Source organism: Pogona vitticeps, chromosome 7, assembly GCF_051106095.1.
Source record: "Pogona vitticeps strain Pit_001003342236 chromosome 7, PviZW2.1, whole genome shotgun sequence".
Lineage (NCBI taxonomy): Eukaryota > Metazoa > Chordata > Lepidosauria > Squamata > Agamidae > Pogona > Pogona vitticeps.
Window position 1 is genome coordinate 29,490,920 of NC_135789.1, and position 12,564 is coordinate 29,503,483.

The 12,564-nt window shown below is 41.9% G+C and overlaps 1 long non-coding RNA gene across 1 annotated transcript in view; it reads left to right on the forward strand.

The window, feature by feature from the left end:
- The window catches only part of LOC144584063 (uncharacterized), a 266,283-nt gene that overhangs the window by 118,460 nt on the left and 135,259 nt on the right, over nt 1-12,564 (forward strand). The gene's annotated exons all lie outside the window — the stretch shown is intronic.

Consider the following 12,564-nt stretch of genomic DNA (forward strand, 5'->3'; position numbering starts at 1 on the left):
ACTTCTTCATTCCATAATATTAGCAAGGTCAACAGGAGTAATCTGGAAAGGAACCCTTCCAGATGCTAACATCTTAAACTGTTGCTTTTTCCTGGATATGTACATGAACATTTGTCTCTTGGTGGCTTTACATCAAGTAATGACTGACGTGTGCAAAGGGGCTGCCAAAGCATTGGATATTATTTCAAGCACAGCATGTTTTGGAGAGGTGCAAATCTGAAGATCAGATTGAAGTGTCTTAATGTGCATCAGCACCACCCCTTGCAAGCAACGCATCACACACGACCAAAGGATAAAACAATCACATAAAAAGTCAGAAAAACGTTGCATCTGGTCCAAGTTATTTCAAGATGCAAAATACAACTATGTAAGAGTAAAGCACTTGTAACAGTGTCAAGTTATGGGGCACAGTATTAGACTGGTTTCAAAAATAGATGTGCAGACTTGAAGAACATCATCACTGCTTCAAAGCTGGGAGCCACCAACGTTTCAATCTTGGTTCAAAGATGTCAGGAGACACCTGCCTGATAAGTCCATCATTGTGGAAAACTCATCCCCAAACTCATCAGCTCACCCCCATAGCTATTCCTTTGTCTTTGGGAGAAAAGAACCAATTCAATAACAATTCAATGACAAAAGAAGGCTCTTTTCACATGATTGCCTCCAACCTGCTCAAAACCAAGTATATTTAACCTTTTGCTCTTCTACATCCTGCTATCTTCTAGGAATCATGACTGGGTCACAGTTGTTGAAGTGACAGCTACAATCAAGTCACAATCAATTTATAGGACATAGGAGAGGCATAAACCCATTTTTGCTGATCCCAAACCCACAGGAAAGAGAGAGGCCTGCCAAAGCCAATAGGGGAATTGGGCTACCTTTTTCTCCCTCCTCAAAACTGTTTGCAGCAAAAATCCATTCCTTTTCACTGGTAAACTAAAATGAGATCTTCTGAAAACCATGGGGGTATACAAGCCTTATCCCAATACTGTCAGCTCTGACTTGCAGCCTCCAGAAGTCCAGGAAGCTGCCTTTCACAGTTGACATTGCCCGATAGAACATTCTGCCTTTGAAGGATCACCCCCGCACCCTCTCCACCTAATTATTTTCCACATTTGTTGCTCTGGAAATGCAAAAACCCAGGGTTATCACCATTGGCTACCAACAATCTCATCTGATTTTGGAAAGATCAAGTCTGGAAGGGTCAAGTAAGGTCAAGTCTGGTCAATCTTTGGATGGACTCTAGAAAGCAGAAGAAGAGAAATTAAGTAACTGGGCCTGCTGTTGGTGCCTCAGCAAATCATTGTACCTGGGCACCTCTAGGGATGCAAAAATTCAGGGCTGGCACCATCAACTGCCAGTGCTATGACTAGACCAGACCACTGCTGATATCTTTCTTATAACTCCCTTACTTTTTTCATCTTCATCTTGGCCAAGTATTCACAACAGCACCAGACAGATGGGTCTAGCCCTAATTTTCCCCCAATCTCCCTTTCCAAACTGGGAATTATGGAATAAAGAAAGGACAGCTTAGTCATTTGACTTGCAAAACTTGGAACAGGTAAGCCAACCAGGGAGCACTGTTAGAAAAACTGCCCTATTAGGGAACACTTGGTTTAAGCCTATTGGGCCCAACTGAAGGCAGAACAAAACAGCCAAGGAGACTGTAGATCTTACCTTTGTTTAATCCCCCCTTTCCCCCACCCCACCACACCCCAGCCTTCTTAGTGCAGTCAGAAATCCACGGTGCCACCTTCAATTCTTTGAAAGGAAGAAAAGGAGGCGGGCAGTGGTCGAGCTGCTCACTAGGAAGCCAAAAGCTGTCAGATGTGTTGATTAGCTGGCAGCAAGAAGAAATGGAGAGAAGCCTGGCTTTGTGGAATTCCTGCGTCTAGTGTGTGTGTAAGTGTGTAAAAAGCAGTCAAAGTCAGTGACTTTGGAAAGCCCCAGAGAAAAAATTCTGATTGTCTATTTCTCTGGGTCAGGTCCTCTTTCTTCCCACTGCTTTGCCATCTCAGAGTTCACACTGTGGGTTTCAACAGGCTTGTGGAAATGCAAGGCCAAGAGACCGTTTGTTTACTGCCTACTCCAGGTCACTTGGAGGATGTCCCAAAGGCAATCAAATTCCTGCCACCTCCTTATCTTTATGTTTCTTCGAACTGTCACTGGAAACTAGATTGACATTACCTTCCTTCCACATTTATGACTAAGCCAAAACTGTTTGCTGTTGTTTTTCTTCTTTTACTTTTTTGGAGGATGAAGAGTGTGTGGGAAGAGAAGTATGTTTGTCAGCACTTTAAAGTACCTCACCTTTTTGGTAACAATATGCTTTCTTTCAACACTCTGTGCGAATACATTTCCTGGTGGATTTAAATGCCTTTCCTATAGTAATGTTGATCTGACTGGTTGCATAGCGATCCATTCATTTATTTAATGATTCATTCATCCATTCATCTAAGTTTTGCTCCCATCTTTCCGCCAGCAAATAGCAAAACATGTCACCCTTTTCTCCATATGCTCCCTGATAGTTTGGAATTGCATATGTCTGTATGTGCTCCCTGACAGGATAGGCATGCCCGTGCCATTGTCTTTTTCATGTGCTTCCTGATAGGATGGAATTTGCCATGCCATCCTCTTTTCCATGTGCTCCTTGATGGGATTCCCCATGTAATCTGACCAGACAAAAGTACTTTGAGCAATGTCCAAATGCTTTGTAGTAGTTGTGAGCAAAATCAAAGAATGAAAGATCAGAATTCAAATTAGAAAGCCTAATCAAAACAAACATTTGGGGATAGAACCCATTTACAATGTCAAGAGTCACGTGAATTCAGATATTCAGAATAATTTACAGAGAAATATGGAAAGGTGATAATATACACATATGAGCAAAACATATAAAAAAGAGACACTGATGGGGAAAAGACCGGTACAGCTCAGACGAGTGGCAAATCTACAGCTGAAACCAGATAACAGTTGAAGAGTAACGGTAAACAGTCTAATGGCAAGATAATTTTCTCAGTTTCAGCAAATTTCAAGAATTTTGTGAGTTCAAAATTGACCCTTTTATGATGCAGGTGCAAGTATTCTTCAACATGGGAGTTGTTTACACGTGGTAGTATCGCTCTGAATTGTATGGCAAGTATCAGAAATATGAAATCTCATCAGTTGCCAAGTTGTCAAGGCCTGCCAAGGGCTGAACATTTGCATGTTGTCTGTCAAGTTCTTTCAGATGCTAAATACCTTTGAATAGCAACAGGTGAAAGATTTATATGATTTGAAGAGCCACTGTGGAATTTTAATTCTCAAGTACTACAGGATTCTGAAGACCACTGCATGTCAACTCAACCATTGCATGTTAATTGCAGGGAGCAGGGACCTATTGTTATGGTCTGCCCTCGAAGGCTACTGGATCCTGTTGGATTCCAGGATGCCATGAGAGGTGTTATGGCTGACCTGGCTAGCGCTCCTGTCGAGGCTACTTGCTCCCACCAAGATCTACTCGGATCACCCGCATGAGTCAGGAGGTGAAGCTGAGGAGCCTGACGCCGAGGGAGGCCCAGAGGGAAAAGACACAAAGCCGGGCCTTCTCGGCAGTGGCTCCTCGCCTTTGGAACAACCTTCCTCCAGAAATTCGCGAGGCCCTAACACTGGGTACTTTCAAATGCCAACTGAAAACATGGATGTACATCCAGGCCTTCCCTCCTGTCAACTACTGATTTCTTTGCTTTGCTATTTATTATTTATTTATTCCTGCACTATTTGTTATTGTTGTATGCTAATGTTTTTATGTTTGTTTGTTTTTTAATTGTTTTTGATATTCTGTAAGCCGCCCAGAGTGGTAGAATATACCAGATGGGTGGGATATAAATCGAACAAACAAACAAACAAACAAACAAATAATAGATACAAGCAAATATTGAAAACTTTGGACTTCTGCTATAGATAAAAAAGGATTTGAACATTAAGGAAGGATATGATATTCAATGTGTGAGAGGACAGGAGTGAATATACTTTCATTCCTACCTTTGCATGAATGAGAATGATGATTTCTGCCCATGTGTCAGAGTCAAGCCCAGGGCCACCCTTATCATTGGGCAGAATGAAGCAGTCAACTGGGGAAGCAAATGCCTGGAGATGGCAGAAAGGTGATGGAGGAGAGAACTATGTGTCATGTGGCCTCCTTCAAGCGAGTCAGCTTGGTGGAAGACTTTCCTCTCTGAAAGAAAGGCTATGTTGCCCATTCAGTTTCACAGATGGAATGAGAGTGGGATGGATTCCAGTCTTCAGGCAGTTCAAGACAATTGCCCGTCTTGGTCCATTCATCTCAGGGTAGTATTGTCCAGTGGATGTGAATTTGACCGTGACTCTGATGTACCTTTTAGTCTGAACCTTACAGGAGACATGGAAGGTGGCTTTTTCAATGGCTCCTCTGAAGTTGTCAGGTCAGCACCATCCCATGTCCTGAAATTTATGCCTGGTGGCACTTCCTACCCCTCAGCTGTTTGGATCAGGGCCTTCAGTGTGGTGGCATCCGTTATTTATTTATTTATTATGTGGGATACCCTTACTTCACCAATTCAACAAGCACTAACAAGAAGAAACAGACTTCATCACAGAGTTATTAAAATAAGATAAAACCGAGGAAGACCTTTGGCCATACCTCCTTGAGTGAGAATTAAGCCCTTTTTGTTACACCAGACCAATTTCTGTCTCACTCAACAGTAGGTAAGAGATAATTTCTGGATCATTCAACAGTTGACCAGGCTTGGTAGGCAAAAACGTTATGTTCTAGCTGAAATCAACAAGATACTAGATGGTATGTTGAATCAATGATCATGGGGATAGTGAATTCAGCCCAGACAGGTTCTCTGTCCCTGTCAACCTACGGTCAACAGCTCCCCTTGGTCAGATGTATTTCTGTACTCACTATAATGTTTTGTTATTGTGTGCTGCTTTGAAATGTTTGGACCCAAATGATTAATAGAGATTCATCAATCCATCAGTCCTGTTTAGGAGAGATGCTACTACTTAAATTCCGTTTCTTTGCTCCTAACCCTCCTTCCACCCCATTTCCCATCCACTGTCATAATCTATATTGTTAACGGCAATAGCTGCCCCTTCATTGTGACAGAAAAGGAGCCCAATCCTGTACTGTGGAGGTGGGGGAGGGAGGGGAAGCCCTGATGTGATGGAGGATTTACAGTCGTGGAAGGCAAACAGTGGCGGGTGTAATTAGGGGGGAAATTTGTCAGGTTCTTGACTCTAGGAGAGAATGAGCGGGTTGGAATAGCAATCTCCCCAGTGTTTACCCAACACGGGCGCACACAAGATGGAAAGCACATTGCCGACCACAGACAGATTAATATTTGATGCCAGAAAGAGAAATGCACGCTGTTCATGTTTATTTAGGATATTGTGAAATACAGTGAAATTTGCAATTTTATTGGATTCGGGGGTTTGCCGTGTGTGTGTCTGTGTGTGTGTGTGTGTGTGTATACTGTGCATCTTAAGCCTAAGCTACTGTATGGTTTAGAAAAGATGCACTGGATGCAAAATATAAAAAGAAATCATAGACAAACAGACAGACAGGAAAGAAATGTGACAAGAAGTTTTCATATAGTTTCATAGTGCTGTGTCACTGGCTCAGTAGACAGATATTTAAGCTATTTTCCTTCTTGTTTCCCCCACCAAGTATGTTTCTAAAGGTTTAAATGCTTTAAAATTAATTATGCTTTTAAATTTAAATTGATTTTTGTTAAAATGTATTGTTGCTGCTGATGATTGCATGTTTAATTCTTTTTTAACCTGACATGTATTGTGCTTTTAGTTTCACCTGTTTTAACATTGTAAGCCACTTTGGGTCACCTCATTGGGAGAAAGGAAGCGTATATAAATGATAGAAACAAACAGATCCAAGGCCACAGTCCTAAACATACTTTCTGGGTTCAAAGTTTTAATTAGTGGAATTCTAATCACAGAACGCTAAGCTGACCTTATGGCCTTGGCATTTGCTAGTCTATAGAATCTCACTGGCCAAAATGGTGGGTGTGCCGCTCCCAGAAATGAACTTGGTCCTAAGCCATAGACTTTTGAAGTGTTCTTCTTCAGAGCCTGGATGCCTGGGATAATGCTTGTTCAGGAGTGGGCACAAGCTTTTTCTGAAATCCCCACCCGGAAAGAAATCCCCTCTTTCTCAGGAGAAGTGATTCCAGTCCTGCCTGCTATTTCATATTTAAAAGTGCTGTCCAACGTGCTGAACCTACTTTTAGGTCAAAACTCAGCAATTGTGAACTTTGGACCAAAAACCAGAGTAGATTTGGCAAAATCAGAGCCATGAGCATCTGTTGCAACCCTTTCTCCCTTGCATGGTTGTTTTCTACACAGAGGGATTTGTGCGCTCATTTTGCCAACTGTTTTCTCCACATGAGCTATAGACATCTTCTGGAAAAGCATGGGAGAGCCTTCTGGTAGATGCAGCAGATGGAGAAGTGGTGGTGGCGAAAGGTGACCCCAGTTCCTTTCTCCAATGACATCAGCTTTTAAGGTGGTGTGGATATATTTCAGCCATAAATGCTACACACTCTTTTGAAAGAAAGGTGTAGGTAATGTCCCTTTTTCTACTGCGTGTTTCTGGGAAGTTATGGAAGAACTTCAATATGAAAGAACATACTTGATGTTGAAGGCAAGAGGTTGAAATGTCTGGCTTCTTATTTAGTCTTGTATTTCTTTGATCATTAATGTTCATTCGAGCTTCCTATAAAATGGGGAAGTATTTAAACTGGGGGAAAGACCTATTTTGTTTCATGATACAAATCTTGAAGTGTCCTGTCCCACTGTCGGGTGAATTTAGTAGTCCTGGAATATGAGACCTTCTTTATCTTAATTAAAAGATTTTAATCATCCTCATCATCTTAGAACGGCAGAGTTGGAAGGGACACTATGGATCATCAAGTCCAGCCCCTGTCAAGGAGGCAGAGTGGGGAATTGAACTCCCACCTTCTGACTCTGCAGCCAGATGCCTTGACCATTGAGGTACTCAGCAGTTTTGTAGGGGTGCATTAAAAATGTAGGCTTCAGTCCATGGAAGCTTATGATAAATACACTTTTCTTCTAAAGTGTCACAGATCTTTGCTGTTTGGGATGGTGAGCAGTAGAGAATGCAGAAGGTTTTTTTCTCCTATTACTATAGGTTCCAGAATTCTTCAGCCAGAAAGGCTGATCCATCTTCTTCTTTCTTCTTCTGAGACAAGAACTGTTATCACAAAGTTCAAAGAAAGACAGGAACCACAGGATAACTGGGAACCAACATTGTATGAGTTCGCCAAGTGTAAATGAGATTAGCTGAGGGCTCTTCCAGACCGACCATTTGTCCTCATTAAAGTAGGGGGTGCCACACTGATCTTGTTAGTACTTTTCCTGCTGTTCATACAATTCTCCTTGGTCTTCTTCAGTACAGTGACTTTTCCCCCTGTTGTCCCTTCTGAAAGCATGGTTCATTTTACTACCATTTTGCCCTGTGGGAGGAGTTCAGTGCTTTGGTGCTTTGCTTTTGAACTTTCATGTCGGCAGTAAGAGCTTCCTAGTCAGAAGCTTTCAACTGGCATTAAAAAACAAAACAAAGCTTCAGTAGAGAAGCTCCAGCAGGGAAGTAGATTCCTTGGATTTTTCTTAAAGATCACTTAAAAAGAAGCATCTCTCTTAAAAACAAAATAAGTGGGTTTTAAAAAAGATTTTGATACAATCCTCAACATACCATGAGCTTTTTTAACACCATGCAGCCAAATAAACAAATAAAAATTATTTTTAAAAGAGTGAGACTAGGAAGAGGAAGATCAAATATTGCTTGTGGACAAGCTCTGGTTTTTAAATGCAAACTCAGCAAAATTCTTCCATGTCCCTGCAGGGTCTTTTGACTCTCTTTCTAACTCTCTCCACAGGAAAGGGGGGGGGGAGTCTTTTGTGGGTCATCTGCTTCTGAATCTTTCACCTTTTCCCATCCAAAGATACATTACCATATCAATATCTGTGCTGAAAGAGGACAAAATCTTCCTTGAGTTGCCTCTGTGGAGGTAGACTTCTCCATGAACTTGATGTGGCTAGCATTAGTATGAAGATGGTGGCATTTCATCTCTCTCTCTCTCTCTGTGAGTGAGAGGCGCAGGCTTACCCGTAAGTGCTATTTTATTTCTGGGCGAGAGTATAAAGTGTTTTTCCCTTCATAATTTTTGATGTAAAGGCTAAATTGGGCCTGAGAAGAGGGACAATGCAACTTTAAAGCTCATTAGTATTCCGCCACCGTCAGCCGACCAACAGCGGTTATGTATTTTTGCAAGTATGCATCTAATTTATTGTGGAGAACACAATTTACATGGGTAGTCGGAGCCTGTTTTATGTCCTCACAAATAGATGTCTCAGCTCAAGCATATAATGGCTGAAGCAGCAGGCGCAAATACGTCCTAAATCTTCTAAATGTGCTTTACAAAAATGTAACTGAGGAATATAAAACAGATCAATTCTTGCGTGTTATATATTGGTTTTTGATTTACAAATCTAATCTGGGGAAATTTCTTTAGAAATGGGTGTGTGTGTGTGAGGAGGGGGGTCATTTCTCCCCGCCTTCTCATTACTTTTTTTTTGGAGGGGGGGCAAGGGCAAGGATGCCCAAGACCACCTTTTGACAGGGTTGATTCTGAGCAGAAATTGTGGCTCCGTCTTCTAGGAATCAAAAAGGAAACATTTCGGAACTTTATTGATAGAAAGGAAAGGAAGTGACCAAAAGCAGGATACATGAGAGAATAACTTTCCCTAACACAGTTGTTTTGGACTACAAGCCCCATCAGCCCCAGCCACCATGGTTAAGGGTGACAAATAACTAAAGTGTGGAAAATATGGACAGCACCACCACAGGAGGAGATTGTGAAGCAATATTTTAAAATAATTAATGTTATCAGACATAACAAGATGTGTTCCTTCTTTCCTAGAACTCCAGATCATCTCAAAGAATTGTTGTTGTTGTGAGGAGTTAAATTCTCCCTTAAAAGCAAGTGCTCTTAAAGCAACTAGAAGGCATAACTTGAACTCAGAGCTTGGAAGTGGGAGGTTTCCAAATGCCACAGCCGACATAGCTAGTGAAACAAAAAAAATTGGCCTGGAATTTTGCTGTATCTTTTCTTCTACTTGTGGACAGTCTGCAACATGACCAGTTGTATTACTAGGTTGTGCAGTCAGTTGCCCAACTAGTGCCTAAACAAGTGTGCAGCAGAGAGTCTGTGAAATAACAGCCACCAGTACAGTAGTTTGATTGCTGTTCTAGGCTCTGCAGTTCCAGCAGGATAACTCATCTTCAGTGTTTATCCTACATTAATTTGTCTGTCTGTCTGTCTGTCTGTCTGTCTGTCTGTCTGTCTGTCTGTCTGTCTATCTATCTATCTATCTATCTATCTATCTATCTATCTATCTATCTATCTATCTATCTATCTATCTATCTATCTATCTATCTATCTATCTATCTATCTCCCACCACCACACCAACTCAAACTGTTATTGTATCCCTAAGAACTAGTTAAGCACAATAACCACTAAAATCTTCACCAAAGGTGAGCAATTGTAGAGAAGCCAAAGCACCCTGAACAGGTGGCCATCCAGATTTTGCTGAACTGGTTGGAGAGGAGGACAGTCCATTACCTCCTAAGGTATATTGCTGGGAGCTTTTCATATGACTGGAAGCTTTTGTCCAGTGTTCAGCCAAAATCTGTCCCCAGGTGGTTCTAACCTGACCTCCAGAGCCGTACACAAACCTAAGTTAACACTCCTCACATGACTTTGTTTCCAGACCAGTCCACATCCCAGCTGCTCCCTTTGAACACCTTCCAGTTTGCGAATATCTTTTGGAAAATGTGGTGCCCAGAACTGGACACAGCAGTCCAGCTGGCACCCAGCCCGGAGGCCAAAGAGAACCGAAGGCATTTCTTGATTAGCATAGAAATTGGAAAAATCACTTACCTGGATGACAACACCCAGCATTGTCTGGAAAAGTAAGTCTTCTGTTCTCCCTGTCAGTTTCTCATCTAGTCAGCACAATCCAACCATGGTTTGAAGGGTTAATGCCAACTGCAAGTCAAATTTTCATTTTTTTGGAATTAAAAAAAGGGAGGGGAGGGGTAAAAAAAGCAAACATTCCCAATGCACACACACCCTCCCCCCTCCTTTTAAAACAAACTGGCTTCTAAAAAGAATCAGTTCTAGTCTGTGAATTCCCCCTTTGGTGCTTAATAATAATTAGGCCTGTCAACCAATGGAGAGGTTTTCTCTTGATCATTCTTCTGCATGTCAACTGATGGATAGATTTAAGTTTGCATGTTCTCACCACTCCGGTTTAGGTACTTTTTTGGAGAGAGATCCAGTTCAATACACAAAAGCCAGTATACTTTGAGATCAGTGAGTAGTGGACTTGGTGATCCACAGGGTCCTTTCCAGCTCTGCAGTTCTAAGATGATGATGGTAATGATGTCTGTTGGGCTAGACACCTGGATTCAAATCCTCATTCACCAGCCAACCTGAATATCAATAAAATGCCATGAGTGGGTCTGTCTTTCTCTCAGCTCTACCCACCTGAAAGGATTGTTGTGTGAAGGATAGAGTACAGAATAGAAGAGGCATGGAAGCTGCCTTGAGCCTTTTGGAAAATAAAGCAACAAATTGATATTCTGCTTTGATGTCTATCTATTGATAGATGTGGTGTTATTAGGCCTGTCCAGGGATTATAAAAAGATATTTCTACCAGCATTATCTCTTGTGCACCTCCCAAAACATATTTCAAGACAAAGTGCTCCTTACTCCAGAAATTCACACTTTTTTCAAGGCTTCTAGTACGTCATGGAAAAATGATATAAGAGTAGACTTTACAAACATTTAAAAACAGTACCAACTAAAAATGCATACAGTTAGAAAATATGCTTTAAAACACTGTTGTTTGTAAGAGAAATGTATACAAAAATCAAGAAACATATAATATGCACTTTCTGAATTTTGGATACAGAAATGCACAGGAATTCTCATGCAGGATGGAAAAAAGAACAAAGGCCCCAAACCTGAATTAACAGGATTTAGGTAAATATGGACTTGATTCATGCATTGATTCAATGGTTAAGATAAGGTGGCTTAGGATAGTAAGTTGCAGCTAGAGTAGGCCCATTCAATTCATGGGGATCTGCAATGAAAAAGGGCAACCAAATTAAGAAGAAGAGTGTCTCACACCTTTGACTTCACCTTTGACAGAGAGGTACCAGTCAGGAATCAATTCTGTATAGAGCAGGAGGGGGTACATCATCACAACTTTTCATAAGTACACATCCCCAACTCTGATTAGGAGCCACTTACGGCACTGACACCTATCCAGACATGTGAGTGTGTGTATGCATGGGGCATGCATAAAGGATAATGCCCTTCTACTTCCTCCTAAGTGTGCTTCAGCTTCTAAGCTTCATTTGAATCCCTGCTACAATGCATCCCAGATTCTTTTAGCTATTGGATGGTTTTCCAAAGGAACTGAATGAGTATCATCATCATCACCACCTTAGACCTGAAGAGCTGGAAGAGACCCTTTGGACATTGAATCCAGTCCTTCTCAAGGAAGCCCAGTGGGGACTTGAATTCCCAACCTCTGCTCCGTAATCAGACATCTAAACCATTGAGCTATCCAGCCAGCTCAGAAGGGGTTTCTCATTCCCTTCTTCTGGGGATGTCCTGGGACTGTGCAGCTTGCCCAAGGCCACCCAGGCTGGCTCTTCTCCCAGAGACCTAACCCACTGAGTTATCCAGCAGTTCCTCAAACAGTTGAAGATGTGAAGAATCTGCATATGGAAACAGGAACCTGAGATCCAGCTATCGGAGGACAATCACAAAGAGAAGCGCTCTTTCTTTTCGGCATTCTGAGCTTGTTTTTGCACTGGCCACGGATCGCAGCCACTGTGTTCATTACAGTTACAAATGTGTGCTCTTACCCGAAATGTGGGGGAAGGGCAGGGTGGAGAATTCCACATCTCATCTCTCTCTCTCTCTTTGCTCCCCCCTTCGCTAATTAATTAATAGTTTAAATGTCATTATGATGGGGAGTTCTCATCAGCAATGAAAGCTGCGGGGGCTGTTTGCGACCTAGCCTCCTCCTGTTTTAAGTGCCGGCACCCTGGGGTTCAAATTAATTCTGAAAATATTGGGGAGGGGGTGAATGAAAGTCAGTTATTCTGTCCTTTGGAATATATATCTGAGGAGAGATGAGTGCCCTTCCAATGCACTCACTATCCCCTCACTCACAAAAGCCAGAGGAGCATGGGGAGAACTCCCCTCCTTGATGCCCAATTTATAGTTAGCAACCGAAAGATTATATGAAAACAAAAATATTTTAAATTGATCACAGATTCGTTGAAAGGCAGTAGAAGTAGGTGACTCCATTTTTCTGGGGTCATGAACCTGCTCCGGGTTTTGAGCCAAACTTTAAAGGAGCTATTCATATTGCCAGATTTATTTGGGGGGCAGGGTTCAGCACCATTGACAGCCACTTTAAAA